The sequence below is a fragment of the Indicator indicator genome, chromosome 32 (assembly GCF_027791375.1).
Source record: "Indicator indicator isolate 239-I01 chromosome 32, UM_Iind_1.1, whole genome shotgun sequence".
In the NCBI taxonomy this organism is placed as follows: Eukaryota; Metazoa; Chordata; class Aves; order Piciformes; family Indicatoridae; genus Indicator; species Indicator indicator.
Window position 1 is genome coordinate 2,246,516 of NC_072041.1, and position 7,543 is coordinate 2,254,058.

The window sequence follows — 7,543 nt, forward strand, 5'->3', positions numbered from 1 at the left end:
TTGGTTGGGAGAGACCTTCAACATCATTCAGTCCAACCATTAACCCAACACCCCCATGGCCATTAAACCATGTTCCAAAGTGCTATGTCCACAGGTTTCTTGAACACCTCCAGGGATGGGGACTCCACCACCTCCCTGGGCAGCCTGACCACTTTTTTCAGTCAATAAATTGTTCCTAGTATCCAATATAAATTAGGGAATAATAATAAGAAAATTCTTAATTAATTGCTAAACAGCGAGCTCTTCCCCTACCCTCCTTCCCACCCACTTCCAATGAAGCACATCTAGAGGCAGGATGAAAAGCTGGTTGAAAAAAAAAAAAAAAAAAGAACCCAAACAAACAACAGAATAGGCAAATTGCCATTCAATTATTTCATCTCTTCCTAACTTTAGGGTCAGAGGATTTCAAAATCAGAAATGCCTCCTCAGCCTCCCTTCTTTTACAGGGTTTATTTATTGTGCTGGATTAATATGGCATATGGAATTCTGCAAGGGAAGTCTGTCTCTGCTGCTATAATTAGCCAGCAATGGTGACAGCAGGCATCTTGGCTTCTTTATTATTTTAAAATTCTCAGCACTGTATTATGGGATGGTTTTCTACCACATCAGAATGCTAATGCTTGGGGAAGCCTTGAGAGTGCAAGCATCCTGCTGCATTAATGTAGCCTTCCAAATCCCAAAGTGATCCCAAGTGTGACTGCAGTGAAATCAGCAGGATTACACCAGTGATGAATCTGGTCCTAGTCACAGAGCAGACAAGGAAACTAATCCTCTTTTTCATTTTTTTTTCCTGCTGCTGCAATTATTTAAACAACTTACTCATGTACCTGAGGTCAAGTTCTGTGTGGCTGTAAATGAATGTCTGGCATCCTACCAAGGGGGAATTAGGTCCTTATGCCTCCCTGGCTGTACTTAGTATACTGTATACACAATCTTCTCATGAAATAGTTCTCCTGCTGTAAATGCTGCCAAATCCTGTCTTAAAACTGTGTTACTTTTTAAAACCAACCATGCACAAAGCAACTCCACCCTTCCAGTCCTTAGCAAAGGCTGAGAGCCCCCTGCAAGTCCAGGTTTAGAGACCTTTGCAAACATGGGCTCCAGCAGCAGCTGAACACCCGGGTTATGAAATCCTAGTGCCACTGAAGCCACTTGGAGATCCATCAGCAGGGGGGACCTTATAGCTCTTCTCCCTAATATCAAGTGACAGAACAAAAGGAAATGGCCTGAAATTGTGCCAGGGGAAGTTTAGGTTGGATATTAGGAAAAAATTCTGTACTGAAAGGGTGGTCAGGCATTGGAAAAGGTTGCCCAGGGAGGTGGTGGAGTCCTCATCCCTGGAGGTGTTCAAAAAATGTGTAGATATGGCACTCTGGGGAGATGGTTTAGTGGCTGTGCTGGTTTTAGGTTGATGTTAGACTTGATGATCTTGGAGGACTTTTCCAGCCAAAATTATTCTATGGTTCTGTAGGATCATCTGAGTTTTCCAGGCAGTTGAAGGAGGCTTTCTAATGTAGAACATTTGCCACTTCCCTCTTTCCCCTACCAGAAGAAGTCATCCTCCATGCCTGACCATCCAGCTGGTACCCAGGGAAAGAGACTGGGAGGATTGCATTCACTTACAGGTATCCATGTGCCAGATAGGAAGTCTGGTGGGAGCAAACTGCAGCAAGGAGAGGGAGATACTGCAGTGTGCCTTTGTGCTGAACTGGAGGCAAGGAGGATGTGTCAATGGTGACTGAAAGAGGGAACTAACTGGCAGAGTTTCAGAGATAAAAAGCTTAAGTATCAGCATGATTGTGCTGCGTTCCTCAGGGTGTTTGACAGTACTCTGCAGAACTCAGTCTAACAGGCAGTGTACTACCCATCAGCTGTCTCTCATCATCTGGAGGAGAGGGGCTTGAATTTAGTTTACCCTAAAGGGGCTTTTTTTTCCCTTGTCTAAATCATATAAACAGGGCCAGGAGAGTCACTTTCCATGAGGCTTGTTATTTAGTGTTATGTAAGAAACAGAGTTTCTGTGACTGTAATTGCTCCTGGAGCTTGAGTTTGCAGGCAGTGCTGGCTAGAACACGCAGTTTTGTGGGGAGCTGAGGGCTTGCATGCCAAATTGGCTGTTTGTGTCTGCAGCCACAGGATCCGTGAGTGGAACAGGCACTTCTGCAGAGTTTATCTCCAAATGTGGCCTCTGCTATGTGTGCAGGGAGGCAAATGAACTTCAGGACTTCTGGGCTGGTCAGACATGCAGAGCTGGAAGTATAATCAGGTAACAATTCAGAGGTCTTTCTGTAATTAGCTTAGTGCCAGCTTGATTGTTGGCCATAGAGAGAGTTTTTGACAGGTTAATATAGAATAGGAGCTGATTTCCATTTTTATAGCACCACGTTGTTCTCCCTATTGAATTCTTACTCAGGGACATATCCATCCCATGCCAGCTGGAGGTGTGTACCTGGAAGGAGGCTGCTGAAGGTAATAACCTTAGAAGGATTCCCAGACAAGTCAGAGTGGTAGCCGAGAGCCTCTTGACACTGCTCTGCAAACAGATGTGGACCTCAGAATCAGTGAAGCATCTCCCTGGTAAAAAAATTAAAAAATTCTACTATGAGAGCTGGAATGTTCCCTGGCTCTGATCAAAAGCCTGTACCTCGGTGAGGCACTGAAGTCTGTGCCTCTGGAACTGCTTGGTGAGAGCTGCAGACACTGCAAACAAACAGGTGATGGAGTCACAGGGCTCCAGCTGCACTGTGAGGCATTTTGTGTGGAGAAGATACTCTTTGCCCCTACTTGTTTTGCTTTGTCTCTTTGAAACCGATTCTCATCGCTCTCGATTAAAAAGGAACCCAAATGACAAAGTGGTTCAGCTACCAGCAGCCTTTATAGATGAGCAGTGGCAGTCTGCTGGCTGTGCTGGCATGGGGGTGTAAGCACAGATCTCCCTCAGCTCCAGTTTCTGTGAAATACTCTTCTAGCTGGTGAGATTGACCCTAGAACCTTGTACCTCTAAAAGGCAGGGTTTATGCTCATTAAGTTCCCTCAGTTCACATTCTATCTATAATTGCATTCCCTGAAAGGAGGGTGAAGTGAGTAATTAGTGATAGGACAAGAGGAAGTGGCCTGGAATTGTGCCAGGGGAGGTTTAAGTTAGAAATTAGGAAAATTTTCTTTGCTGCAAGAGTGATCAGGGACTGGAACAGGCTGCCCAGGGAGGTGGTGGTGTTCCAGAAATGTGTGGACATGGCACTAGAGGACATGGTTTAGTTGGGTTAGACTTGATGATCTTGGAGGTCTTTTCCAAATAAACCAATTCTATGATTCTATGGCTGTGCCCACAGCTTGTCCCTAAGGTCTGGCAGGGCTGTGATTTAAGGGCTGACAAAGCTGTGAGAGCATCAAGATTTCTTGAGCTCTCCTGTGCTGACTTTCAGGCATGGCACAGCAGTGGGATGACTCAACACACATACATAGGCTTGGGGAAGCTAAGGGAGCTAGCTGAGCCAACATGCCATTCTGAGACAAAAAATGATTTCAACAATGCAGTCTGAAAAATGGTCCCCACTGCTTCCCTGGGGCAGCCTCTAATGGATCTTAATTAGAAGCTGTCACTTCTTGTTACAGGAAGGAAGGAATGGTTCAGCTTTCCCACCCCTTAACCTTGGAGGGACCAGACATGAGAGATGCCCCTAGGAACTGTTTAATTTAGGGAGCTTTCACTCCTGCAAAGAATGAATTAGGAGTTTCTGTGTGTGGTAGGGCAGACACCTCCAGAAGGTGCACGACATGCAGGTGCTTCCAATGCTCAGATTCAGGCACGTACATCCTCACGTGCCACTGCAGAAAACTTTAAACCTTTGTGCCTGTCATTTCTCATACACTAAGCTCCTACCTCTTCTCCTGCTCACCCTAGACCCCTAAACACTGGATTCCTGGAGGATCTGGGAGGCATCTGCAAGACCCATAAGGGCTGCAGGGCTACAGCATCCTGCTCAGCCAATTCTAGTGGGCTGTGGAAGTTGCTAATTTACTCAGTTTGTTTTTGTTGTGGAACTGCAGCCCTGAAACAGCAAAGCCTCCCCTCTGTCTCCTACTAGCACATTCCTTACATGCATCTTTTTCAGACACTTGGTTTCTTGACAGCATTTACATAACCTGGCTGAAAATACTCCCACAGCTGATTAAATGCCTGCTATGAAATCCAAAGCTCTGATTAAAAGGCTGGAGCTTTCCAGGGCTGCAATATTTGCACAGATGGTTAATACTCATGGCAATGCCATCCAGGAGAAAAAAAAAAGTGCCATTTTCTTTACAAGTACATCCAGTCACAGCTTTCCCATGGGAACTGCTTGTTTTGTTCAGATTATTATTTTAAAGCTATCATCAGATGTGATCACCCATTGGATTAGAGCAGGCAAAAAGGAGATGGTCAGGTAATCCCTGAGGCACAAAGCATTTTGAGTTGGATTTGAAGAGAGCTGTCACCTATGGTCAAGTTGTTCACCTCAGAGTGCTTCTCTCTTCCTCTCTATTTTCCTGATGGCATGAGACCTTCAGAGAGCTTTGCAAAACCCATCAGGATGTCTCCTTCTCATCTCGTGCACAGAAATCTTTGGCAAAGAGAACTTCTGATCTATCCCAGCCAGGTGAGCATAAAGATCTAATCAGAACAAATAGCAGATACAAATCAGGCACAATGAAAAGGAACTCTCTGCAGGTGGAGCTTTGTGCCAGGGGTCTTAGAACAGAGATTTCAGTCATGGGGGAACGTGCCCTGGAGTAAGGAACTCCAATCTTCCTGCTGTTATTTTCACATCTTTATGGGAAAGGGATGTTGGGCTTTTTTTTTTTTTTTTTTTTTTTTTCTTGATGTGGAAAAACAGGACCCCAGTGGAGGATTTTATCACTGACTGCAGGGGAAGTGGGATCAGCTCTCAGTTTATTGGGATTTCACTAGCAGGCCACATAACATAAATACTGGCAAAGCATGAGCATGAAACAAATACTTTGGCTCTTTGCTGGGGCTGTGTTATTCATCTGGCCCTAGATCTGTGCAGAAATAAGGAGCTATACCTACAACTGAATCTATTACACCATAGAGGAGTGGTGCTAAATTGCAGAAACCTTGTCAGTCAAACCTTTCTCAGACAGGCATCCCCTAATTCAGGATTTTAACCTTTTCCAGAGTCCTCTCAGAAATTCCCAGTGTTTCTCAGGCAGGAACCAGCACATGAGGAAGTAATTAATGAAAGCAGGAGGGAAAAGGGAAAAGGAAAAAAAAAAGAATGTGCTGAACAGAGGCAAAACTGAGACTCAAATCCCTCATCCCACAGGCTGCCTCCTCAGTCCTCAAGATGCAGACAAAAGGCATTCCAGCTCCTGACAAATAGCCTGGAGAGATGCTGCAGCATTCAACAACCCCTCCCCCTCCTCCAGCCATTTGGGTAAAGAATCAGCTGGACACTGAGGCTGGCTGGTGGAGTGTCTCTTTAGCTGAAGACGTGACTCAGTGACAAGACTACCCCTGCTCCTCCATGCAGATGATCCAGGCAAGACAGAGGCTGTGTGAAGCATCACATCAGTGCTATTCTGGTTTTCAGAAAAGAGCCAAGCAGTAAGTCTGGAAGAATCAGTTAATTCATTAACAGAAAATGTTTTCTGGAAGCTAAACTCAGAGCTTAGTTAGTTACTTACAGACTGTTAGTTCTGTAGGCTGAGTTTCACCCTTGTTCTGGCAGACAACTCAAACATACCAAATCCACTTAAAATGCTTGGAAAACAAACAAACAAACAAACAACCCAAACTTTGGATAAATCACAACCTTACAGGAATGCTGTGCCTCAGTTTTCCTTTCTGCAGATGAGGGAGACAGGAATGGCATCCAGCTACTTCTCAGCAGTACAGTGAAGCTCATTTGAAGAACATTTCTAAAGCTGTGCAGGATTCTTGAAGGGGAATTGCTGCTGAAGAATTAATTGGTGTGATTGTTGCTTATTCCCCGGATGCCTGAAACATGGAACTTGGCAGAATTCTGGAGGAAGTCTCCTTGTAAGCTCAGATAAGAGATGAGCCAATGTGACAGTCAGGCTGCTGGTGCAGACAACATTCATTATAAACCTGGGGGTCTGAAGTAGTAGATCTAAGCTCAGACCGTGTGCAAGCCTCCAAAGAGCTTCATCTGTCCCCTGAAGGATAGAATCATAGACTGGTTTGGGTTGGAAGGGACCTTTAAAGGTCACGTAGACCAACCACCCTGCAGTCAGCAAAGACAGATCTTCAACTAGAGCAGGTTGCTCAAAGCCCCAAAAAAGCAGACCGGGAATGGTTCCAGGGATGGGGCAGTAGGGTTGTTCTCTCCTGTTCCTGTCTGTTGTCTGCTAACATCACAGCTGTTCCTCACATATCTGGATAAAACAAGCTGGATTCTGCCAGAAGACAACAGCCCACGTTAAGGGCAGCTGCTCAGGGGAGGCTGAGCTGCCTAAAGCAACTTGAAAAAGCCTAACTCATTGCACACCCCTCTCTTTGCACTGCCCTTATGCCTTCATCAGCTCACATCTTCCCAAGAAGAAACCACTGCTCTTAAAAACCTTAGGCTTTTAAAGGAATCCTTTGAAGATGTCCTCCTTGTTAGCTACCACTCTCTTTTGGGGAAGAGAAGGTTCTGGTGGCCTTTAAGTACTTAAAGGGGCCATTAAGAAAGATGGGGACAGGCTTTTTATCAGGGCTTGTCCTGACAGGACAAGGGATGATGGTTTGAAACTAAAAGAGGAAGATTTAGACTAAAGGGAAAGATTTTATGCTGAGGGTGGTGAGAGATTGCCCAGAGCGGTGGGAGATGGCCCATCCCTGGAACCATTCCAGGAGGTCATGGTGATTGGAGCTCTGAGCAGCCTGCTCCAGGTGAAATGTCCCTGCTTAGTGTAGGGGTGTGGTCTAGACGAGCTTTAAAGGTCCCCACCCAAACCATTCCATGATTCAAAGACTCTGGATGCAGGTGTGCCTCGCTTTGCTCCCCCTTCCCAGCAGGTGCCTGCGGCTTTCTCCGCTGGTTTAGAGACGAGAAAACAAACTCTGTGGGAGGCTCGTGGCTCAGACCTGCTTGGGGGGGTCACACACACAGAGTGATGCTCTCTCCCCGCTTGTCCCCAGCGCCCCGCGGGCTTAGACCCTCCGCACCCCCGGGGCAATGCGGGCTGGCCGGGGGCTGGCGGCAGAGACTTTCGGTGGGAGCCTCCCGCCCTCCAGGACAGCCGGGGTAGGCTCCAGGGCGCTGCCGGTGCCCGGCCCTGCCCTGCCGCTGCCCCTCCCGCCGCGGAGGGCGGACTCGCCGCCGTTGCAGCCCGGATGCCGCCGCCGGTTTCCTGGCCGCTCTCCCGGCCACCGGTGCCGCCGTTTCCTCTCGGGCTGCCGGCGAGGGAAGCCTCGGGGAGGGGGCACAAGGGCTGCCCGTCCCACCGGGTTATTTTTTCCGGTCGGTGCTCCAAAGGGGGAGGTGGGAAGAGCCAAAGGCGGCCGTACCCCCTTCCCACCCCCTCCCTCCCTCCACTG